Source organism: Puma concolor, chromosome D1 (assembly GCF_028749965.1).
Source record: "Puma concolor isolate L17-30 chromosome D1, mPumCon1.1.hap2, whole genome shotgun sequence".
Classification (NCBI taxonomy): domain Eukaryota; kingdom Metazoa; phylum Chordata; class Mammalia; order Carnivora; family Felidae; genus Puma; species Puma concolor.
In genome coordinates this window covers 10,677,782-10,704,195 of record NC_141676.1, presented here as the reverse complement: position 1 = coordinate 10,704,195, position 26,414 = coordinate 10,677,782, and the positions used below count along the sequence as shown (strand labels likewise).

Here is a 26,414-nt window from a genome sequence, read left to right as displayed (position 1 = left end):
TTGCCTTTGGCAAAAAGGGGTTTTTTAGCGGCCTTTAGGTAATTTCCTTATAAAAGAAAAATCTGTTTCTGAACGTTTTGCTCATTATCACTCACTAGATATTTACATCCCAAGCTTGAATTTTAATTTTCCCAAGCACCAATGTAAATTTTCCTAGAACAAAAGAGACTTTATGACATTAAGCCATTCTGTGGCTGCAGGAATGTCCGCTCTGCCGTGACTTTACTGCCTCAGTAAGTCATGCTAATTGCATAATAGGAGTACCTGCACTTGTCAGTTAATTTAAGATCACATTTTTTGCTTAAGGTTCCCCCCAACCTCTGACTTCCTCATCTACCTTCCCACACCAGACTCTTCTATATCCTCCGGCTGCTACCTCTACTTCTCTACACATCTTTTCCTAAAGATTGTTTTCACGACTCTCCACATCAAACAGAAAACTGATACCGGTGTAACCTGAAAGGTAAACTCACCTCAGCAAGAGGATCAAAAAGTCATGCCGGTGTCTCGCTAAATAGTCTCTTCATTAATTTCCTTCCTTGGCTTCTTCCGTTTAACACAAAAAACAAAAACAAACACAAAAAAACGGTGGAGGGTAGTTATCGACCCAACTACCTGCCGTTTTCAACAGGTACACCTCCTAAAATGCATTTGCGCCACTTGTGCTACAATTTTCCTTTGAGGACAGAGAAAGTGAGGGACTGACGTTGCATCAGTGATCCTGGCCACTCATTATATACAACATGCACCGGAAGGGTCAGTAACAGAAGGCGAAGTTTGGAAGGGCCATTTCTCCAGACACCAAGCGGGTCCGACCACGTGGCCCGCAGAGCCCTAGTGAGTCTGCGCACACGGCCCCTCCCCACCGCCCCCGCCCTCTTGGTTGCCATCCGGTACCAGGAGTTCCTGCGCAGGCGCAGGCGCAGGCGCAGGCACCAGAAGGTTCAGCTGCTGCTGCTGCCGTTGGAGGCCCGCGTGGCCTGAAGAGCCTGCGAGCTTGCTGGGTCCTGGGCTCCTGGCAAGCTCAGTGATGCTCGCCCGGTGGAGTCTGGGGGCCTGGCCCTGAGGGCGCCGCCAGCTGAAATCTGCCTCTTGAGCTAGGCCTGGGTACTGGCAGGACGACCCGGACGGGGTGCTGGAGGAGCGCTGCTGGGCAGGGAGACCAGCCCCTGCGGGGATCCCCCTGTTAGCCTCGGCTTGGACCTGAGAGGGCAAAACAAGATCCTTAGGACCATGACCAAGTAAAATGAGGGGTAATGATGTCGCTTTGCTTCCGCGATTTCTTCGGTGTTAAAAGCCCTTAGGGGGCATGGAGACAGGATTGGGTGTCCCCCACCTCCCCTATTCTGCCCCGCCGCCCATCTTTGTGCAGATGGCCTCGGCCAGTCCGTTTCATCAAGTGTGAGTCCCAGGGTCACAGCCCAGGTCTGGCCCTGGAAGTGCAGAAATGAATCCCTCCACTTCCGGGAGCTCACCCTGCCTCGGGAGCCACTCCTGATCATTCAAAGTGAGGTGACACCGTGATGTAGTTTAGGGGAGCAAGGAGAGGAGTATTAATGGACTGGTGGGGCAGAGGCTTCCCAAGGAAGGTTGTTTTGGAGCTGTTGGGGCTGAACCCCAGGGAGTGACAGGGATGAGGCTGAGAAGGTGGGTAGAGAACATTTGATGAAGGGCTTTATCTGCCCTGCCAAAGAGTTTGAACTTTATTCTGAAGACAGTGAGGCGTTGTGTGCTAAAAAGATGGACAAGCGGTTTCTAGACATGAGCTCTCTGTGACTGTTCCAGAATTACTATGTAATAAGGCAAGTGTAGGGGATGAAGATAGGGCTGGGAATAAGGGCTAGGGGCTTGTTCTGCAGCTGGCTTTTGGGATTAGGGATGGGACCACCAGAAAATAAATACAAATAAACTATTTATTATTTCTTTTTTATTCATCTAATTTTACAAAAATGAGATGCTTAACTGGGTTGTAGGGTAACTGAATGTAGATAGAATGTCATTTGAAAAAGTGCTAACTAGCCTTTATTCCAGCAATATATTGTCGAATTTCTTAGTTTCTTCCTTCCAGCAGTTAAGCTAAAGAATTTTAAACACACACAACCTGTTTTTTTCTTGGTACTTTAATGAGTATTTCATTAAAGTTTTGGTGGTTTTGGTGGGGGCCTGATGGAGACGCTAAAGGTGCTAAATATTCTCCCCAAATCACTCGTGGTGCTTCCACTATCAGCTTTGTGAAAAGAATTTTTTCTGTGTACGCCAAAGGGCTAATTATTTTTTATTATTTTCCTAGCAATCTAGATATGACTTCCTCATTACTTTATATATGAATTCTGAAATTCTATGTCTTTTATTTAAGCATGACAAAATGATCAATCTTGGTTGCTGTCTAGGCCTATACCCTTTCTTTGGTATTTCTCAGAGGTGGAATTTTAATCTACAAAACTTACTATTTATACTTAGGTTATTAACATTGTTTTCTCTGCTGTCAGTAGCTCTTAAATTCTTGCCTAGCTTTTTTCTGTCTCTATACTTTAAGAGATTTAAGAGACACTCAGAAAACCGATATTTGAAACTAACGACTCATTAAAATAATCAAATCATGAGATTTTAAGAGTATAGGGAATGAGAGATCATTTACTCAAACCCTCCTTTCTGAAAGGACCAAGACTCAAGGTTTAAGATCATACCTTAGATGATCACCGGGCTAAGTAGCATGATTCATGTTATTGACCTAAGTATGACATGTTAGAAGACGTAGGACGATGTAACATCAGATCCATAAAGGATACAATTATTAGCCAGGTTTTCTGAACACGAGGGAGAAATGCAGGAATAACAGGAAAAAACAAAACAATAACAAAAGAATAGGAGAAGCCTTTAGGATTGTAGAAGCAACTCTGGTAAGTTGTCTGATGGCAGAAAAAGTTCTTTCACACAGAAAGAAGAACTAGATAGCAAATGTGTATGGGAAAAAAAAGAAAAAAAATCATGAGCCCATGATGAATTTAAGTACAAGAACTTGGGTTTGAAATGCAAACATGGCATTATGAATTAATTGCATTGAATCGATTACACATTGCAAATGAATTGTAAAAGCTTTACTGAAAATTCTCTAGCTCTGTTCCCTGGGTGTTCTTTATACCTTATCATCCAGAGCCACTGTTGCCCACTCAGGAAAAATAACTGTAATATACCTATACTTTTTAGTCATAGAGACCTTTCACTTATGGAGGCTGTTATTCAGAACAGGCAGATGCAAACTGATACCTTTACAAAGTAAGGCAGGGAAAGAAGAAAGCAATTGCTTCAGAGTTTGGGGAGGTGGTTGTGAAACAGTAGGGAAAGAATCAAACTTTCTTCTAAGCAAAGCGTGTATATGTGTTTTGTGTTGTTTTGTAGAAGTTTGCTAATAAAGATATCACCAAAGATTCGAAGCATAATCATCTAGAGGAAATGCTGGTAGTATGGCTGTATGTGTATGTTCAAAACTCTCTACAGCAGACGGTCTTGTTTTAGGGGTAAGTAAGACTTTGCTCTTGATTAAATTCAGGAACATGCACTATTTCAGTTGAGCGAGGATGGATCTTCCATCTGAAGAGGGGCATATTTGGTTAAGATAAAAAAGTAAAAAATGGGCTTTTAAGATTTTTGGGTTTTTTTTTTTTTTTTAGTTGACACACAATGTTACATCAGTTTCAGGTATAAAACGTAGTGACTCAACATGACTCTATGTTATGTTATGTTCAACACAAGTATAGCTACCATCTGTCACCATACAATGCTATTATGATATAGACTATATTCCTTGTGCTGTACCTTTTATTCCTGTGACTTATTCATTCCAAAACTGGAAGCCTGTATCTCCCACTCCCCTTCACCCAAAAAATGTTTTTTAATGCTAATTGCCTTCTACAAAGTTTGACTGATCTTCTGTCTCTTCATAAAGAAATACGTGCTTAGATATAAGCATACTGACTAAACCAATATACACAGGGTAATAAATAAATCCCAAAAGAAATCAAAGACATGGTATTTTTTTTAACTAAGAGAGAGATCCATTGCTGATCTCTTTCAATTACTGTATTGATGTCTATGCACGAGGATGGTTACTAATTCGTCTCTTAAGTTATAAACAGAGAGCTTAGCTAGCTCTTAATAAACACCAAGGAATTAGGAAGATCACGCCCTTTCATATCTGAAGGAGAAAGAACTTCTCCACTGGATGTGAACTTTTCCTTTGAACTTGGCTGCTGTGTAGATCACTTGTCTAAGTCTCCCACCTGACTGTTCAGCAGAGGTTATTAATCTCTTTGTAGTCGCAGACCCCTTTGTACATAGGAAGAAGGTTCTGGGGTTCTTCTCCCCAGATTCATGTGTATATAATAATCTTTGGCCCTCATATTTTTGTGTTGGGGGAAGAGGACTGTGACCTCCTAGAATCCCATCTGTTGACTCTAGGTTAAGAACCACTTTTAAATAAGAAAACCCATCTTGTCCTTCACACACTAGCAACCTTGCTTTCTTGTAGAGTCCTTTTCAAGCTTTGGCTACTTGGATGTTTCATAGTATTATACAGGAAAACTGCCAAGGAGACACTTTTTCAAGCCCACTCACTTAACAGTTGGAAAGCCATGTGGAATTAATGTTCTTCATACTGATGTGCTTCTACAAGAGGTATTTACTGGATGCCTGCTCTATGCGGGGCACCGTATTAGAGGCTGGTGACAATGGGGAGATAACTGAAGTCCAGACCCTCAAGGATTTTGTGATTTTCTCCCAGTCAAATCCAAAGAATCTCTGTAGATAATGCCATTCTTCCAAATTTGATGCAGAGGAAATCCTAAATTCTAAATCTGTAAAAAATGCATAACGTTGTTACCCAAAAGTGGTCTTTCTATAAAAGAAAATTCTCTAAAGTGTATCTCTAATATTAGCCAATTGCATTTATGTGTTTTTAGACTACTTGCTTTACCAAGAGCTGGAACTATTAAAACACTAAGCAGTGTCCTATTAAAATTTATGTTAAAGTGAAAATAATGTACCCTCTGAAATTTTTAAAGAGTAGTTAAAAATGTGATCCAATATATGAAATACCAGTCCACATATAAATTGAGAAATAAATTTACTGGCACCTATTTACTTGGATTATAATTATCTTCTTACAAATTAAAGTTGAGTAATAATTCTCCCCTACACAACCCCTCCCCTATCCAATAGGAAGACCTCGTACAAGCAAGTCTACATTGGAAAATCTTTGTATTTCTTGTTTTCTTTTTCTTTTATCCCTAGTTTTAGAGAGAGGGAGAGAGCATGGGGAGGGGAGGGGCAGAGGGAGAGAGAGAGAATCTTAAGCAGGCACCACACTTAGCATAGTGCCTGACACAGGGCTCCATCCCACGACCCTGGGATCATGACCTGAGCCGAAATCAAGAGTCGGACACTCAACCGACTGGGCTACCCAGGTGCCCCTCTTTGTATTTCTGTGTTGGACCATGCCTCACCCCAGCATGCTTGTGAACAAGATACACAACAAGTATGCATTGAAAGAAAAGATAAATAAAAGATGCAAAAAGTGACTCAACCTTAATAAATTACTAATGTACAAGCAAATATTGGCCACATGGCTTCCTGCATGCAGATCAGTTAGAACCACAGTTTTCCTCAAATACCCTCAGTTTTCTCCTCTCCTGCCATTACTTGATAGGTAGGGAAGACAGCCAGTAGTAGAGTCAGACTGTCAACTTTTTTATGAGAGAATTGACCAGAATTATCATTGAACATTCTGCCGCTCCAAGTATGGCTTACTTTATTTGGTAGACCTCAGTACTTTCTAGTTAGGGCTCTCTTTTGAAGCTAACCAATCCAGAAAATACATGGTAAGTGCATTGCTATTTTACTTTTATCTTTCATAAGAACCTTGAACGTGTCTTCTAGTTAACACTTACTGGAATTATGTTGTAAATTGCATGGTCTCAGTACTAATACCATTCTCTTCTCACAGGCTGTCCAGATTATGATTGGCATATTTCATGTTTTCATGTGGTACTTCCTACTGATTTTGTATATGGGACAAATTAGAGGAGTCTTTGGCACATACGAACCTATAACTTACAAAGCAGGATGTCCTTTATGGGGAGTCATCGTGAGTAGAATATATTTATGTGATTTCATCATGCTGTAAATACTATTCGTGCCACTAGTGGAAGATAGGGAACAATTTCTAAACAGAGTTTTCAGAATTATGTAAGTAAATCCCATGTTGGTAACTTATTCAAAATCAAATTCCTTTTTTCTCCAGATATTTTTTGAGACCCTTTAATTTACCAGTGCTATTATAAGAGATGTGGATACAGGAGGGAATAGACTGTGACAACCACAGGTTGGATTGTCCTTAGATATGTGGAAGACAAAGAATCTGAATTATAATAGCCATTAGCCTGGTTAGTTTTCATATTTAGGGTCCTTCTTCACACAATGAGTCTACACTCACATTTTCTAATGTGTGTACTCTGTGGTTTCTAGACAGCCATAAAGTAATAAAAAATTTGGAGAGTACAGCATCCTCAAAGCCAAGTAAACAATTAAGGAAAGATAAACTATATTGAAATCTGTTATTTTGCCAAATAGGGCTGAGAATTGACCATTGGATTTAGCAATATGGAAGCCAGCAATAAACTTGACATGTAGGTTCAGTTGAATGGTGGGACAAAAACCTGACTGGAGTTGGATTAAGAAATAATGGGAGGAGAACTAGAGACAGCAGATACAACTCCTTTAAGGAATTCGGTGTAATGTAGTGTATGTAGAGAAATGAGGTAGTAGCCGGGGAACTTTGGGTCAAGAGAGGGTTTGCTTATTTGCTTCAGTAAGTTGGAAGTATCATGTCTTTTATCGAGGGGACTGAACCAGAAGAGAGAAAATGGATATGAAATAAATGGAAGCAGGTTGGGATTATTAGAATCATGTACTGGTGTAGGCAAGAGATGATGAATTTTAATACATAAAATAGCTAGGTCCATGGGCAGTTCATCTCTAGCAGTGGTTCTCAATGAGAGCTGGTTTTGCCCCTCAGAGAATATTTGGTGATGTCTGGAGACATTTTTGGTTTTCACACCTGGGGTGAGCTTCTAGCAGGCAGAAGACAAGGATATGACTAAATACCTCACAAACATATAGGATGGCGCCCACAACAAAGAACTGTCCATCTATAATGTAAACAGAGCCAAGGTGGGTAATGGGATGGAAAGGTAGAGGAACAGAAAGGACAAATTTTGATTTGCAAGTAGATGGGACATTGGGAGCTTATGGAACTTTTTTCCAATGGCTTCAGATATCTCAGTGAATTAGGAAGTCAGATCATGAGCTGAGAATGAGAATGGGATAATGGACTGGTTGTTTGAAGAAAGGATATGAAATAGTCATCCAGAAAAAGAGAGTGCATGCATTGTGGAAAAGTAGTTTGCCTTTCGCTAAGCATTAAGAGCTCACTTAAGCTTTAGGAACATGATTTGTGTGTAGTGAGATGGGTCACGATGGTTGTGTGTCTTAGATCATGTTTGGCCACATGGGTGCAGGCATTCGGTAGGAAGGAGAACTGCATTTTATCAGGATTTGGATTTAACCATGATCTGTGATCAAACAAGAACTGTGAAAAGGAGTTGAAGGTGTATGTAAGTGAATGTAGTGTTGACCATGGAGTTTAAACTGGCAAAGGAGAGAATATAACAGAGAGGTGAGGGTCTCGATTATAAATCCAATCCAAAGGACTGTTAGAGTTGTGATACTACAGGCATGAGGTATAGAGATAGAAGCTGGTGGTCCTAGTGGGATACTTTAAATTGAAATTTGAAAGATGTTGCACTTATTGGTAGAAACAAGCACAAGAGAATGAATATGGAAGTGAGTGACTGAGATAGGATGGGGTCGGAGGTCTGGAGAAGAAAAAGTCAAAGAACCACAAGCCCAGGGTGTTAGAAGGATAATTACCAAGATGTAAGAGGTGTGAGAGAGTGAGACAAGAATTAAAATCACCAAGAGGAGTGACCAAGTCATCAATAGATGACTTCAACCAGGACAGATAGTGGGTGGTAGAATCTGACAATATTTGACAAGAGAGAGAGTTGAAAGTAATAATGAGAAGCAAGGAGACCACTTATCTTATGCCTAGAACCAATGGTATCAGGGCTGTAAGAGAAAATGACCACCACTTGAGAGGGCTATAGAGAAAGTTGTGGCCTCTAGGAGATCCCCTGCCTTTATATGTTGGTTCACAAGTGTCAATGCATTGCTTTACAGAACAGAATAGTGAATTTGCAGTCAAAATCCAGATAAATGATTCATGGCCCTCAGCGTTTAATCATACATGTTACAAAAATAGCATGTGTAGCTCCTAGAATAAATTATCTAAAACTTCAATCAAATTTAATTAAATGCAAAACTTCTCACTGAGGTCATAAACTTTGAAAGGTATTTTGTGAAGCACATGGTTTGGTAATTAGCTAGAGAGCACTCTAGTTTAAAATTCACCTTTATATTAGTTCTTCCTTTCACTGTGTACTTCTTAGAAATCTCAGCTTACAGAATGTTACATAATGAAGTGCTGAGTGTGCAGATTTAAGTTATCCTTAAAGATAATTAGGAGTTAGTAAGCTTCAAGGTTTGGCCTTCCTGTAAACGGGATAGCATGAATGCTGTGTTTCCACAAATTATTCTTTGACTTAGATCTTTGTGAAAATGCCTAAAACAGATAAGACAAAAGGAATATATCAAGGGAATTGTACAGCTCACCTTCAAACAATATGGCATAGCTTTGCACTTCTGGGAAATAGACAAAGTAACCTGGTATGAAATAATGGAAACTCTTAAAAAAAAAAAAAGGCAAAAACTTGAAATGTAGTTGTTACCTTAATAATGACTACAGTCTCAAGAGGTATGTTTTGTACAAACAATTTGGAATAGACTCATGAACCACTTTTTCCACATCTGGATATATGCACGGTAATTACAATCAGTGGCTTCAATTTATTAGGAAGGATAGCATTTGAAATAATAATCAAGTGAGTTCAGAAAGTCTGTGCAGATATAAGCAAACTTGGTCCCTGACTCGGGGCTCTTGAAGTCATCTTTGGTATAACCCACAACCTGAATTCTGCCCACTGTTCCCCATAAGTTTCTGTGATAAGTGACCCTGCTATAACGTTTCAGTTCATGACTATATGATGGAAACTTGTCCTGATCCCTTCTACTGAAACCTCTTTATATTTTATAATTCTTGGTAGTCTAAAAATCATTGACTTAGAAGAGGAGTTGTTAAAAATATGTTTTAAGTTGATGAGCATCATCAATGAGTATTTATAAATATGTTTTTATATCCAGTTTATCATTGCAGGAGTCTCCATAATAAGAGTAGCAAAGCATCCAACTCCAGGCGTGGTAAGTGGAGATGCTTAGGGTATCCTAGAAATCACTTGTCACAAAACTAAAAGGTTTTAGTGAGTATCTAAACAATGAAGGAATCTGCCATGCTTGTAAAATAAAGAATCAAGTGAAAATCTAGGAACACATAATTTAATGTAGACATTCTATAGTGGTCAGTATCATTATGCAAAGGTTTCTAAATTTAAAGATAGGGCGTTTTTGGTTTAGTATTCTATCTTATTTTAACGTTGTATGAACTTTACTAGTAGAAAAAATTTAATAGGACCTAATAATGCCTTTATGTATAGACATAATACTACTGTAAAACTTTATTTTCCAAACTGTCTATCTAGTTTGGGGATAGTATTTGATCTTGTAATAAGATAAAGGATCTACCCAGAGGATCCATCTATGGTACAGGTAAGATATTGGAAAGAAAAAAACTCTCAGAATCTTAGAGCTCAAAGATATCTTAGAAATCAATGAGTCTGATCTCACAGTTTTACAGATAAAATCTTACATCCAAAGATACTGATGGATCTCCCTAGAGAATGAAAATCCTGGGTTAAAAATCATTGACTCTTATTTGACTTATTTCTATAAGCAGTCATTTTCCATCTTTTTTTTTCTTTTCCCTCTTTGCAGTGGAACTCCTTTTGTTCAAACCCTATCTTAATCTTTCTTTCATATGACCCAGAATATTGTAAAATACAACATTTTTAAGCCCAAATGGAAGACTGATGCTTATTGGTGTGATATTTCACTGTTCCCTCCAGATTAACTGGGTATCATGTAAACCAGAAAAATATTTTACTCTAATGGCAAGCATACTAACACCTCTGAAACTTCAGAAACTAGATCAGCATTTTGACTAGATGATTTTTTTCAGCAGTACAAACAACCAAAGTGTTTATTTTGAATATAACAAACTTTCCATATATCTTCTTTACAGATTACATTTGCTTTGATCATGAACATCTCATGCATAATTACTTCAGTTATTGCATCAGTTCTAACAATAATTGAGCTGTCTTCTTTTAATTCGGTGTCATATAGGAATTATGGACAAGCGGTAAGTGGCCAATTCCTTAGGAACGTCTTAATTTAAAACAGTTCTCTTCCAAGGTTTTAAAGCCTTTGGAGGTAAAACAAAGCTTTTACTAGTCTTCAGGAAATTCTTTTATTTAAGTAATAAGGTCTCGATTGAAAGTTATTTTGGGTTTTTTTATGTTTATTTACTTTGAGAGAGAGAGAGTACATGTGCACCCGCATGAGCAAGGGAGGGACGGAATGGCAGGGGGGACAATATCAAGCAGGTTCCACACTGTCAGCGCAGAGCCCAACGCAGGGCTCAGTCTTATGAACCATGAGATCATGACCTGAGGCAAAATCAAGAATCGGGTGCTTAACTGACCAAGCCACCGGGCGCCCCTTGATTGAAAATTTTAATTCAAAAATAATTCTGACATGATTTTTTGGTAAATATTACTAGAATGTTTGAATTCCTGACATGCCTAATTAAAACAAATCAAGTAAATAATGTGAAGGCTTCAGTGATAAGTGTATATGCATTAGACGTAGGGTCACTGATGATGCTCTTAATGAAAGAAAAGTATAATCCTAGACCTTAAAACGATTCCCAAAATCAACAAAAGAATTCTGCTTACCAATGCTTATAGTTGGACTTGTTGACACCTAGTAATTTCTGGTTTAACCCAGAGCTTTTCATGTGCAGCCTATTTTTGTGTCTCGCATCAATTTGCCTTGTGTCCTCAAATGCTAAATGTACATGAATCTGTCTTGCTTCCATTTAATCGAATAACCAATCGTATACCTTGTACTAGAGAAATAACTGCATTTCTTTGTAAGATAGTAACATCTTCCATTAAATATGAGTATCTTCACTGATATCACAATCTGTTTCAATTGTGTTGGCTTTAAATTCAGAATCCCAGAATATTAGTGCTGCAAAAGACTTCAGCAATACTTATAAATAAAAATCTTCCATTTCAAATGAGAACATACTAGAGTGGGGCTCCTCCTTACTTTCTTTTTCTTCAATTTTGTTTTCAATGTTTGTTTGTTTTTGAAAGAGAGAGACCGAGCACAAGCAGAGGAGGGGCAGAGAGAGAGGGAGACACACAATCTGAAGCAGGCTCCAGGCTCTGAGCTGTCAGCACAGAGCCCAACACAGGGCTCCAACTCAAGGACCGTGAGATCTTAACCTGAGCCAAAGTCAGACGCTTCACTGACTGAGCCACCCAGATGCCCCTCCTCTTTATTTCCGAACAACAGAACAAAAAATAACAATTTGAAAGTTTTAGTCCAAAAATAATTCTAATGAGAAGAGTCATTGTAGATGAGGGATGAACTTCCTACTCCCCCCATCGCGCTCTCTACCTGCACTGTATTATAAAGGGACCATCAGTGCTGACCTGAACTCAGTATTGATCAATTTCAGTCTCCCAAATGCACACGTTTCAGTTTTGTTTGCTGTGATTAATTACATGAAATCAACTTATATATTAGACCCACAATCTTTTCCTGGAGGCATTATAGAATTCTACTCCTGCATTTACTAAGGCAGCCAACATTTTACAATATTTTCCATATGCCACCTTTTCTAACATAAGCAAGTTGCTTGGCTAACCCCACAAATTCATCAAGTTACCAGTGTTTCCAGGTAGGTTCAGCTATCCCAAAAAGTGCATGCCCCTGAAACATACTTCTCAGATAGGAAAATGGTTGCTAGTATAAATCCAGAACCAGACTGACTTTATTCAAACACTGTCTTTAATACTCGTTGTATGTGACCCTATGGACAAGTTTCCTAACTTCCCTGTTCCTTAGTTTTTTTATGTGTCAATGGAGCAAATGATAACATATACCTGTTAGTTAAACTGCTTTGTCTCCCAGACTCCAGGCCTGTAATTCCAAATATGCCTGTATATCTCATATGGATATGCTTCTGGTGTCAAACGGAATTTCAACAGATATAAAATGGAAAATATTTGCTTCCTCAAAAGTACTGCGCTGCAACACTCCCTTATTTCAGCCTCCAGAGCTCAAAACCTTGATGTAATCCTGTACCCTTGTCTCTCCACTGTCTTCCCAATTACCAAGTACTATTTATTATTTACTCTAATTTTTATTAATTAGGGCTCTCTTGGTTGTAAGTGCCAGGAAATACAATGCAAATTGACTTAAGCAAGAAAAGGGCACTCACTGATTTATGTGGGATTCAAAGGCTTAAATCACGTGTCAAGAACTCAGTCACTCTCTGCTGTTTGCCTGTTTGAACTTTTCTGGCAAAAAGCGGGGAGAATTTGTCTGAGAGTAACACTTCACATGTATAAATTAAGGAGCGTGGACAAAATGACTTTTTACAATCTTGGCAGCTAAGAGGTCACCAGAACTTTCCAGCTAAAATGCTACAATTGTGTTTCTGCCAACAAAATTAGATCAGAATTCTGATAAGGTAACTTGCCATTTCAAACCCTCTATAGTCTCTTCTTTATCCTCCTGTTAACATCATGCACTCCCTACACCCGAGTTAAATTCCCTTTATCGTTTTCTTAAAACACAAGTCACTCTTTTTTTTTTTTACTTTTTTTTTTTTTTTTTACTTTTATTTACTTTTTGAGAGACATACAGAGACAGAGCACAAGTTGGGAGGGGCAGAGAGAGAAGGAGACAGAATCCAAAGCAGGCTCCAGGCTCTGAGCTGTCAGCACATAGCCCGATGCAAGGCTTGAACTCACAAACCGTGAGATCGTGACCTGAGCCGAAGTTGGATGCTTAACTGACTGAGCCACCCAGGCGCCCCAAAACACGGTCATTCTTGCATTCAGTTTTTTGTTCACATTATCAAACCATAGGTCGTGTGATACGTATTTTGGCTTTATTATCGTTACTATTTTATGTCTCCATTTCTTAATTATTTTGTCACACTTGTAATGTGTGCTATTACATTTTTTCCAGAACAAGATAGGTTACACTGAAACTAGTAAATGAAAATTTAAAGCTGCCTAGAATGTTGCATCCCTCCTTCATTTTTCTCAGTCCTACTCCTATTTCCAATGTCTTACCTCTTTATGAAGCCTTCCTAGGTATGAATGGCTTAGGGTAAACCTCTGGTCCCCTAAAATTACCGAGCAAGTTTTTTATCCCTTTTGATATATTTAACCTTATCATATGTTACCTTACATTATCTGTCTTTTCTACTTGAATATAAACCTTAAGAAAGCTAGAATTTTTGGTCATTTCATTCTTACCGTCTATTCCCTACCACCTAATAGTTTCTTGCATAAAAGATATCAAATAAACTGAATGAAAATGGAGAAGGAGGAAGAGAAAGAACTGAAGGAGAGAAAATTGTAATGTTATTCTTTCCACATCTGCATATCATTCTTGTCTTTCTACAGCCAGCACAAAAACTACATTTATTTTCAGGATTAAGGCCAGTATCATTCATCCTGATATGTAGTTGAAAATATCTTTCTTTACAGAGAGGGAAGGAGGCAAACCATAAGAGACTCTTAAAAACTGAGAATAAACTGACAGTTGATGGGAAGTAGGAGGGAGGGGAGGGTGGGTGATGGGTATTGAGGAGGGCACCTGTTGGGATGAGCACTGGGTGTTGTATGGAAACCAATTTGACAATAAATTTTATATTTAAAAAAAAAGGAAAATATCTTTCTGACAACAACAGAAGGGATCTGCTTTATTATCCCAGCAAAATCATAATCACCTTATACTTCCAAGTGAGATGCTGGTGTTTGAGTGTTTACCCATCCTTCCACATCATGTTCCAACAATTTCTATGTGATATTTTTATCACCACACAGATACATTTAAGTAGGTCTGTAATTAACAATAGTTGTTTTAATACGTGAAGATTGCTTGATAAAATCTTTTAGTAGGCATCTTACCATTGGAGACAGAAGAATCAAATCTTATTGACTGAAGTGTTTGGATAGAGCCCCTTGTCATGAAGAGAATAACAAGAATGAAGAGTTCTAAGACGCAAGACTAGAAGGCTGAGTGATGAAGATCAAAAACGGAAGCTGTAGATGGTGAACTGGGGGAATTAAGGCTAGGAAAAGTGGAGCCAAAGGCAAAGGAGTAGAAAATGACTAGGGAAGTCAGATGGTGAAAGCATCTTACTTATTTTTCCCGTTTTCTTTGTCATGGTAGGAGCTCTTTCTGTGAATGTACTTGCATTTACTAAAGATAATAATGCAAGATTTCTCCCTATTTTCTGTTTTCAGAAACTTGGAAGGGAAGTTTCACGTATTTTACTGCTCTCTTACTCCTTTGAGATTTCTGTTGCGTTAACATACACAATCTTTGGCTGTATTGGTTTGGTAAGTGTACGTGTAGTCTCCGGCAAGTCAAGAGATGTTGATTTCTAGCACACATTCTATAAAGAGATGATACGATGTCTTAGAACTCATGAAAATTGAATATGTGACTATTTCCTTTAACGTTTTTCCTTATTGTTTATAAAGTTACCAAAGTAATACCTGAAACTATCAAGTAAAATTAGAGTAACTTGTTGTTGTCCTCATCATACCCACACATCCAAATCCACACAAAAAAGACGCAAACACACACGCAGACCCACACATACGGTTTTCTTTTTTACTAACTGTGTGATCCTATTCATATTGCTTTCTCACATGCATTTTTTCTCAACTATCATAAACATCTTTCCATGATAAAACAAAACAATGCCTTTTAGTAGCATCATACTTTTCCTTAGTATCTATTTCAACATTTTTTTGGCTGCATATTTATCTTTTTTCCAGTTTTTTAAAAATTATAAACAATGATCTTTGCATATAAGACTAGTATTTCTGTAGGTAGCTGATTTCTAGAAGTGTAGTGACAAGTTTGATAACATCCCAAAATGCTGTCAGAATCCACAGTACTACAGAAGTTTATGAGAATGACTATTTTGTCACAAGCTTAAAAAAGCTAAGTACCTACATTCATTCATTCTTTCATATTTATGGAGGGCTTACTCTTTACTAGGCATTGTAATAGGCACTAAGAATGCAATGATTAAGGGGCACTTGGGTGGCTCAGTCAGTTAAGCTGACGTTGGCTCAAGTGGCTTGTGACTTTGAGCCCCACGTGGGGCTCTATGCTGACAGCTTGAAGCCTGGAGCCTGCTTCGGATTCTGTGTCTCCCTCTTTCTCTCTGCCCCTCCCCCACTCACACTCTGTCTCTCTCTCTCTCAAAAAATAAATAAACATTAAAAAAAAAGAATGCAGTGATTAACAAGACAACATCCCTACCATCAGAAAGCTTTCCATTTCAGTGGAAGAGAAAGACAATTAAATAACATACACACACACACATATATACACCCACAAACATATGTACATATATGTATATATATACACACACATACATATCTTTATATACATATTTATATTATATTAATTTATAGTACTATATATGTTAGATTAATACTATACTTTTATATATTACGTATTTTATATATAATATATATTATAGTACTATATTTTTGAGTGTTTATATATAATACATATATGTATGTATACATATATATATATTTTTTTGAGTGTTTATATATAATACATATATGTATGTATACATATATATATATATATATTTTTTATATATATAAATAATTTAAGGAAGTGGAAAACTTATGGAGTAAAAAGAAATGGAGTAAAAAGACAAAGCAAAGATTATTTTTACATAGGATAGTAAGAAAAGGCCTCCATGCAGGGACTAACTGAAGTGCAGAAGTAACTGAGACTACATGGAAAAAAGAGTTTTCTGAACATAGGGGATGGGTGGGGCTTCCAGAATGGTTGAGTGAGGATATAGTAATGCTCCCTGAAAATAAATGCTAAAACTGGACAAACTGTCAATAAACAATCTTTTAAAGATTCTGGAAATTTACCAAAGCATACAAAGTATTGAGAAGCATTTACTGAAGAAAATTCACTAAATCTCACTAAGAATAGTTTAAACATTTTAGTTTGGGGCTGCTCCAATTCCTCCCAGCCTCCACTCCCAGGTTCCCTTTTGCAGAAGTTTACATAGGATTGGTTTTTATTTAGTTTTACTCTGTTAGAGTACAGAAAGTTTAATGACCAGGGGTGTTATTAAAACAGTAGTCATCTCAGTGGCCAAAAATCTAGGAAAGCCAATGTAACACTCAGCCTAACTGAGCTCATGATGTTTGTTCGGGTAGGAATTGACTGGTAACCAGCCAGAAACTTAACGGGGAGATCCTGAGAGCAAGAGAGCCAAAGTGGGCCTTGATAATATCCTACTTATCCTTGTTTCCTTGGAACACAATAAATGTGCATGGGCTAGGCTATGCACGCATTAGGACACTGGAGAGGGTCCTAGTAAACTGCTCACCCCTGGCTGAATAAGACACCTTGCAAACACAGATTAAAAGCTGGGGCAGATTTACAAACAGCCTAAACTTTGAATACATCCCCTAAGATACATTGATTCATTGACAAAGGCTGGAAATGTTACTGGCTCAAAATATGTATTACTTCGCTAGGGCTACCATAACAAACTATTACAGACCAGATGACTAAAACAACTAGAATTTCATTTCTCACATTTCTGGAAGCTGGAATTCCAAAATCGAGGTGTTGACAGGGTTTTGTTTCTTCAGAGGCCTCTCTCTTTGGCTTTAAATGTCTGTCTTCTCCCTAGGTCTTCACATGGTCTTCCCTCCTCTTATAAGGACATCAGTCATTTGGAGTAAAGCCCACCTTAATGACTTTATTATAACTTTATTACTACTTTAAAGACTCTGTCTTCAAATACAGTCACATTCTGGGGCACTAGGAGTTAGGACTTTAATATATAAACTTTAGGGAGACACAGTACAGCACATCACAAGGTGTTTAAGCACACCTCTGACCACTGATTGGCTGACCATGTATGCTGACCAAGGAAGAACCCCATTAAACCAGTCTTAAGATTAAAAACATAAATGAAAAAAGTAAGTAGATTGATATATCAGAAGCCATATACTGCAAGGGACACAGACTCCACAAAATTGATACAGGCAGGTCACAAAGGGCAGCAATAACAACCACTCTTGGGGAATCAGAATCCAGAGTAGCTACAATATATTATGTAAAATATTCACTTTTCAACAAAAAGAAAAAAAAATGTGACATGCAAAAAACAGGAAATAGTGACACCCTTAAAAAAAAGCAGTCAATAGATACAGTCTTAGGGAGGAGGAGAATGACAAATGATGGGCTTCACAAAGAAAGACTTTAAAGAACTAAAGAAAAACAGGTTGACTAATATGTTAATTAACATATTAATATTAAAAATGATGACTCATCAAATAAGAGTCTTAATGTCTATTACCTTGATTGTGGTCATATGGTATCATGGTGTTTGTGTATGTCTAAATTCATCTAATTGCACCTAAATTCATATAATTGCATCAAGTATGTACAGTTCTTTTTTTTTTTATATATGAAATTTATTGTCAAATTGGTTTCTATACAACACCCAGTGCTCATCCCAAAAGGTGCCCTCCTCAATACCCATCACCCACCCTCTCCTCCCTCCCACCCCCCATCAACCCTTAGTTTGTTCTCAGTTCTCAACAGTCTCTTATGCTTTGGCTCTCTCCCACTCTAACCTCTTTTTTTTTTTTTCCTTCCCCTCCCCCATGGTTCCTGTTAAGTTTCTCAGGATCCACATAAGAGTGAAACCATATGGTATCTGTCTTTCTCTGTATGGCTTATTTCACTTAGCATCACACTCTCCAGTTCCATCCACGTTGCTACAAAAGGCCATATTTCATTTTTTCTCATTGCCACGTAGTATTCCATTGTGTATATAAACCACAATTTCTTTATCCATTCATCAGTTGATGGACATTTAGGCTCTTTCCATAATTTGGCTATTGTTGAGAGTGCTGCTATGAACATTGGGGTACAAGTGCCCCTATGCATCAGTACTTCTGTGTCCCTTGGATAAATTCCTAGCAGTGCTATTGCTGGGTCATAGGGTAGGTCTATTTTTAATTTTCTGAGGAACCTCCACACTGCTTTCCAGAGCGGCTGTACCAATTTGCATTCCCATCAACAGTGCAAGAGGGTTCCCGTTTCTCCATATCCTCTCCAGCATCTATAGTCTCCTGATTTGTTCATTTTGGCCACTCTGACTGGCGTGAGGTGATACCTGAGTGTGGTTTTGATTTGTATTTCCCTGATAAGGAGCGACGCTGAACATCTTTTCATGTGCCTGTTGGCCATCCGGATGTCTTCTTTGGAGAGGTGTCTATTCATGTTTTCTGCCCATTTCTTCACTGGGTTATTTGCTTTTTGGGTGTGGAGTTTGGTGAGCTCTTTATAGATTTTGGATACTAGCCCTTTGTCCGATATGTCATTTGCAAATATCTTTTCCCATTCCGTTGGTTGCCTTTTAGTTTTGTTGGTTGTTTCCTTTGCTGTGCAGAAGCTTTTTATCTTCATAAGGTCCCAGGAATTCACTTTTGCTTTTAATTCCCTTGCCTTTGGGGATGTGTCGAGTAAGAGATTGCTACGGCTGAGGTCAGAGAGGTCTTTTCCTGCTTTCTCCTCTAAGGTTTTGATGGTTTCCTGTCTCACATTCAGGTCCTTTATCCATTTTGAGTTTATTTTTGTGAATGGTGTGAGAAAGTGGTCTAGTTTCAACCTTCTGCATGTTGCTGTCCAGTTCTCCCAGCACCATTTGTTAAAGAGACTGTCTTTTTTCCATTGGATGTTCTTTCCTGCTTTGTCAAAGATGAGTTGGCCATACGTTTGTGGGTCTAGTTCTGGGGTTTCTATTCTATTCCATTGGTCTATGTGTCTGTTTTTGTGCTAATACCATGCTGTCTTGATGATGACAGCTTTGTAGTAGAGGCTAAAGTCTGGGATTGTGATGCCTCCTGCTTTGGTCTTCTTCTTCAAAATTACTTTGGCTATTCGGGGCCTTTTGTGGTTCCATATGAATTTTAGGATTGCTTGTTCTAGTTTCGAGAAGAATGCTGGTGCAATTTTGATTGGGATTGCATTGAATGTGTAGATAGCTTTGGGTAGTATTGACATTTTGACAATATTTATTCTTCCAATCCATGAGCAGGGAATGTCTTTCCATTTCTTTAAATCTTCTTCAATTACCTTCATAAGCTTTCTATAGTTTTCAGCATACAGATCCTTTACATCTTTGGTTAGATTTATTCCTAGGTATTTTATGCTTCTTGGTGCAATTGTGAATGGGATCAGTTTCTTTATTTGTCTTTCTGTTGCTTCATTGTTAGTGTATAAGAATGCAACGGATTTCTGTACATTGATTTTGTATCCTGCAACTTTGCTGAATTCATGTATCAGTTCTAGCAGAGTTTTGGTGGAGTCTTTCGGATTTTCCATGTATAATATCATGTCATCTGCAAAAAGCGAAAGCTTGACTTCATCTTTGCCAATTTTGATGCCTTTGATTTCCTTTTGTTGTCTGATTGCTGATGCTAGAACTTCCAGCACTATGTTAAACAACAGTGGTGAGAGTGGGCATCCCTGTCGTGTTCCTGATCTCAGGGAAAAAGCTCTCAGTTTTTCCCCGTTGAGGATGATGTTAGCTGTGGGCTTTTCATAAATGGCTTTTATGATCTTTAAGTATGTTCCTTCTATCCCGACTTTCTCAAGGGTTTTTATTAAGAAAGGGTGCTGGATTTTGTCAAAAGCCTTTTCTGCATCGATTGACAGGATCATATGGTTTTTCTCTTTTTTTTTGTTAATGTGATGTATCACGTTGATTGATTTGCGAATGTTGAACCAGCCCTGCATCCCAGGAATGAATCCCACTTGATCATGGTGAATAATTCTTTTTATATGCCGTTGAATTCGATTTGCTAGTATCTTATTGAGAATTTTTGCATCCATATTCATCAGGGATATTGGCCTGTAGTTCTCTTTTTTTACTGGGTCTCTGTCTGGTTTAGGAATCAAAGTAATACTGGCTTCATAGAATGAGTCTGGAAGTTTTCCTTCCCTTTCTATTTCTTGGAATAGCTTGAGAAGGATAGGTATTATCTCTGCTTTAAACGTCTGGTAGAACTCCCCTGGGAAGCCATCTGGTCCTGGACTCTTATTTGTTGGGAGATTTTTGATAACCGATTCAATTTCTTCGCTGGTTATGGGTCTGTTCAAGCTTTCTATTTCCTCCTGATTGAGTTTTGGAAGAGTGTGGGTGTTCAGGAATTTGTCCATTTCTTCCAGGTTGTCCAATTTGTTGGCATATAATTTTTCATAGTATTCCCTGATAATGTTTGTATCTCTGAGGGATTGGTTGTAATAATTCCATTTTCATTCATGATTTTATCTATTTGGGTCATCTCCCTTTTCTTTTTGAGAAGCCTGGCTAGAGGTTTGTCAATTTTGTTTATTTTTTCAAAAAACCAACTCTTGGTTTCGTTTATCTGCTCTACAGTTTTTTTAGATTCTATATTATTTATTTCTGCTCTGATCTTTATTATTTCTCTTCTTCTGCTGGATTTAGGCTGCCTTTGCTGTTCTGCTTCTATTTCCTTTAGGTGTGCTGTTAGGTTTTGTATTTGGTATTTTTCTTGTTTCTTGAGATAGGCCTGGATTGCAATGTATTTTCCTCTCAGGACTGCCTTTGCTGCGTCCCAAAGCGTTTGGATTGTTGTATTTTCATTTTCGTTTGTTTCCATATATTTTTTAATTTCTTCTCTAATTGCCTGGTTGACCCACTCATTCGTTAGTAGGGTGTTCTTTAACCTCCATGCTTTTGGAGGTTTTCCAGACTTTTTTCTGTGGTTGATTTCAAGCTTCATAGCATTGTGGTCTGAAAGTATGCATGGTATGATTTCAATTCTTGTAAACTTATGAAGGGCTGTTTTGTGACCCAGTATATGATCTATCTTGGAGAATGTTCCATGTGCACTCGAGAAGAAAGTATATTCTGTTGCTTTGGGATGCAGAGTTCTAAATATATCTGTCAAGTCCATCTGATCCAATGTCTCATTCAGGGCCCTTGTTTCTTTATTGACCGTGTGTCTAGATGATCTATCCATTTCTGTGAGTGGGGTGTTAAAGTCCCCTGCAATTACCACATTCTTGTCAATAAGGTTGCTTATGTTTGTGAGTAATTGTTTTATATATTTGGGCGCTCCGGTATTCAGCGCATAGACATTTATAATTGTTAGCTCTTCCTGATGGATAGACCCTGTCACTATTATATAATGTCCTTCTTCATCTCTTGTTACAGCCTTTAATTTAAAGTCTAGTTTGGGGGCGCCTGGGTGGCGCAGTCGGTTAAGCGTCCGACTTCAGCCAGGTCACGATCTCGCGGTCCTTGAGTTCGAGCCCCGCGTCAGGCTCTGGGCTGATGGCTCGGAGCCTGGAGCCTGTTTCCGATTCTGTGTCTCCCTCTCTCTCTGCCCCTCCCCCGTTCATGCTCTGTCTCTCTCTGTCCCAAAAATAAATAAATGTTGAAAAAAAAAAATAAATAAATAAAGTCTAGTTTGTCTGATATAAGGATGGCTACTCCAGCTTTCTTTTGGCTTCCAGTAGCATGATAAATAGTTCTCCATCCCCTCACTCTCAATCTAAAGGTGTCCTCAGGTCTAAAATGAGTCTCTTGTAGACAGCAAATAGATGGGTCTTGTTTTTTTATCCATTCTGATACCCTAAGTCTTTTGGTTGGCGCATTTAATCCATTTAGATTCAGTGTTATTATAGAAAGATATGGGTTTAGAGTCATTGTGATGTCTGTATGTTTTATGCTTGTAGTGATGTCTCTGGTACTTTGTCTCACAGGGTCCCCCTTAGGATCTCTTGTAGGGCTGGTTTAGTGGTGACAAATTCCTTGAGTTTTTGTTTGTTTGGGAAGACCTTTATCTCTCCTTCTATTGTAAATGACAGACTTGCTGGATAAAGGATTCTCGGCTGCATATTTTTTCTGTCTAGCACCCTGAAAATCTCGTGCCAATTCTTTCTGGCCTGCCAAGTTTCAAAAGAGAGATCAGTCACGAGTCTTATAGGTCTCCCTTTATATGTGAGGGCACGTTTACCCCTTGCTGCTTTCAGAATTTTCTCTTTATCCTTGTATTTTGCCAGTTTCACTATGATATGTCGTGCAGAAGATCGATTCAAGTTACGTCTGAAGGGAGTTCTCTGTGCCTCTTGGATTTCAATGCCTTTTTCCTTCCCCACTTCAGGGAAGTTCTCAGCTATTATTTCTTCAAGTACCCCTTCAGCACCTTTCCCTCTCTCTTCCTCCTCTGGGATACCAATTATGCGTATATTATTTCTTTTTAGTGTATCACTTAGTTCTCTAATTTTCCCCTCATACTCCTGGATTTTTTTATCTCTCTTTTTCTCAGCTTCCTCTTTTTCCATAACTTTATCTTCTAGTTCACCTATTCTCTCCTCTGCCTCTTCAATCCGAGCCGTGGTGGTTTCCATTTTGTTATGCATTTCGTTTAAAGCGTTTTTCAGCTCCTCGTGACTGTTCCTTAGTCCCTTGATCTCTGTAGCAAGAGATTCTCTGCTGTCAGCTATACTGTTTTCAAGCCCAGCGATTAATTTTATGACTATTATTCTAAATTCACTTTCTGTTATATTATTTAAATCCTTTTTGATCAGCTCATTAGCTGTTGTTATTTCCTGGAGATTCTTCTGAGGGGAATTCTTCCGCTTGGTCATTTTGGATAGTCCCTGGCGTGGTGAGGACCTGCAGGGCACTTCCCCTGTGCTGTGGTGTATAACTGGAGTTGGTGGGCGGGGCCTCAGTCAGACCTGATGTCTGCCCCCAGCCCACCGCTGGGGCCACAGTCAGACTGGTGTGTGCCTTCTCTTCCCCTCTCCTAGGGGCGGGATTCACTGTGGGGTGGGGTGGCCTATCTGGGCTACTTGCACACTGCCAGGCTTGTGATGCTGGGGATCTGGCGTCTTAGCTGGGGTGGGTAGGCAAGGTGCACAGGGGCAGGAGGGGTAGGCTTAGCTTGCTTCTCCTTAGGTGATCCTCTTCAGGAGGGGCCCTGTGGCAGCAGGAGGGAGTCAGATCCGCTGCCGGAGGTTTGGCTCCGCAGAAGCGCAGAGTTGGGTGTTTGCGCGGAGCGAGCAAGTTCCCTGGCAGGAACTGGTTCTCTTTGGGATTTTGGCTGGGGGATGGGCGGGGGAGATGGCGCTGGTGAGCGCCTTTGTTCCCCACCAAACTGAGCTCTGTCGTCCGGGGGCTCAGCAGCTCTCCTTCCCTTTGTCCTCCAGCCTTCCCGCTTTCTGAGCAGAGCTGTTAACTTATGACCTCCCAGACGCTAAGTCGCACTTGCTGTCGGAACACAGTCCGTCAGGCCCCTCCGCTTTTTGCAAGCCAGACTCAGGGGCTCTGCTTGGCCAGCGAGCCGCCCCTCCGCCCCGGCTCCCTCCTGCCAGTCCGTGGAGCGCGCACCGCCTCGCAGCCCTTCCTACCCTCTTCCGTGGGCCTCTGGTCTGCGCTTGGCTCCGGCGACTCCGTTCTGCTAATCCTCTGGCGGTTTTCTGGGTTATTTAGGCAGGTGTAGGTGGAATCTAAGTGATCAGCAGGACGCGCGGTGAGCCCAGCGTCCTCCTACGCCGCCATCTTCCCTCTCTCCTCCTGTACGGTTCTTTATATAAAGCTATTAATTTTTAATAAACAATGATATAAATGAAAGAGATACTAATTTTTAAAAAGAACCAAATGGAAATTCTGGAGTTTAGAAATACAGTGTTACTGAAATGAAAAACTCACTAGAGGGACTGAAGAGCAGATCTCTGACAGAAGACAAAATCAGCAAACATGATAGAACAATATAGATCATCCAATCTGAAGAAAAGGAAATAATAAGAAAATTTAATAGAGCCCCAGAGATCTATGGGACACCATCTAGTACATCAACATATGCATAATGAGAATCCCAGAAAGTGGAGGAACAGGAAAAAATCTTGAAGAAATAATGGCCAAAATTTTCCTAAATTTGATGAAAAGTATTATTCTATATATGTAAGAAGCTTAATAATATCCACTTAGAATAATCACAAAGAGATTCACTCCTAGACACCTGAGACCCAAACTTATTTTAAAAGGAGAGAAAATCTTAAAAGCAGCAAGAGAAAAATTGATTTCATATACAATAGAACCACTATAAGGTTAACAGCTGACTTCTCATCAGAAACAGTGGAGGCCTGGGGCGCTGGGGTAGCTCAGTCGTTAAGCTTCTGACTTTTCAGCTCAGGTCATGATTTCATGGTTTGTGAGTTCGAGCCCCACGTGGGGCTCTGTGCTGACAGCTCAGAGCCTGGAGCCTTCTTCTGATTCTGTGTCTCCTTCTCTCTCTGCCCCTCCCCCACTCACACTCCGTCTCTCTCTCTCTCTCTCTCTCTCTCTCTCTCTCTCTCTCTGTCAAAAATAAACATTAAAAATTTTTTAAAAAAATAGAAACAATGGAGGCCTGAAGGTAGTGAGATGGCATATTAAAGTGTTGGAGGAAAAAACAGTCAAGCGTGAACTCTGTATCCTTTAACTATCCATTCAGAAATGAAGGTGAAATAAAGACATACACAGATGAACAAAGAGAATGTGTGGCTAGGAGAACTGCCTTAGACACTATAGGAAATTCTTTGGTCTAAAAGAAGGTAATATCAGATGGAACTCAACACCTGAAGAAATAAAGAGCATCAGGTAAAGGTAATTACACAGATGACTATAAAAACAATATAAATATATCTTTTGTGCTTCTCTTAACTGATTTAAAAGACAATTGCGTAAATTGCATTGAACTCACCCAGACAATCGAAAATAATCTTTTTTTTCAAGTCACGTGATTATCAACCTTAATTCCATCTGTCACAATGACTCAGCTCTAACTTGTAGCATTAAAGCAGCCATAGGCAATATATGAATGAATGGATATGGCTTTATTCCAATAAAACTTTCCAAAACAGGCAGTGGGCCAAATTTGGTCCATATGGCATAATTTGCCAATCCCTGTTCTATACATACATATTTTCTCCTTTTTTTCTGAAATTTCAAGAAATAAGTTTACAAAATCAATAATTATAACACGGTATTGTTGACTATATGACATGTAGGTGTAATATGACAATAATAACACAAAGGAAGGTGGAAGGAATAGAGCTATATGAGAACAAAGTTTCTATATTTTACTGGAATTAAATTAGCATTCATCTGAAACACTGTGGTAAATTAAGATGCACATTGTAAGTCCTAGACTAATGAGTAAGAACACTGAAAAATTATAAGAAAATAAGATCAACAAAAAATTAAGATAATATATAGAAAGTATTAATAGGTAAGGGAGGAACATAAAAGACACAAGACCTATAGAAAAGAAATAGCAAGGTATTAGACATAAATCCAACCGTTTCAATAATAAGGTTAAACTAAAACTGCACTGAGATATTAATTTCCTAACAGAATGATTACATTTCAAAATACAATTCTAACTAATGATAATGACTATGGGTAAAAGAAATCTTTCACTCCTACTTGGAATATAAAATATTACAACGACTTTGAAAACTTTTGGGGCATTATTATGGAAAGTTAAGGTGTACATACCCTATCAGTAATTTTAGTTCTTAGTATGTACCCAACAGAAATGTGTGTGGCAATGTACTAAGGTATACTCTCCGGGAAATACCAATATTAATTCATAATTGTCCCAACGTGGAAACAGTGCAAATGGGTGAGTGGTGAATATATTGAGGAATGTTACTCTAACAAAATTTGACATAGTAATTAAAATGAACTGTACCTACCCTTAACAACATGATGATTCTCATTTATACAATGTTAAGTATGGAAAGTCAGACTCAAAGAATGCATGCTTTATGATTCCATTCGTATGATGTTTGAAACCAGGCAAAACTAAACCTGAACTGTAATGTTTACGGAGGGATGCAAGCTAGTAAAACTAGGAAGAAATGATTAATTACCT

General features: G+C 38.8%; 1 protein-coding gene across 6 annotated transcripts in view; it reads left to right on the top strand.

The window, feature by feature from the left end:
- The first annotated feature begins 945 nt into the window (after positions 1–945).
- Positions 946–26,414, top strand: part of LOC112852182 (membrane-spanning 4-domains subfamily A member 12) — a 63,791-nt gene continuing 38,322 nt past the window's right edge. Inside the window, exons 1-7 of one of the 6 annotated variants that reach the window (XR_015240794.1) lie at positions 946–1,241; positions 2,799–2,900; positions 3,400–3,518; positions 6,002–6,142; positions 9,376–9,432; positions 10,370–10,489; positions 14,688–14,783. The gene's annotated coding sequence lies outside the window, so the exon portion shown is untranslated. The other 5 variants (XR_015240792.1, XR_015240793.1, XR_015240795.1 and 2 more) reach the window with 5 other exon arrangements.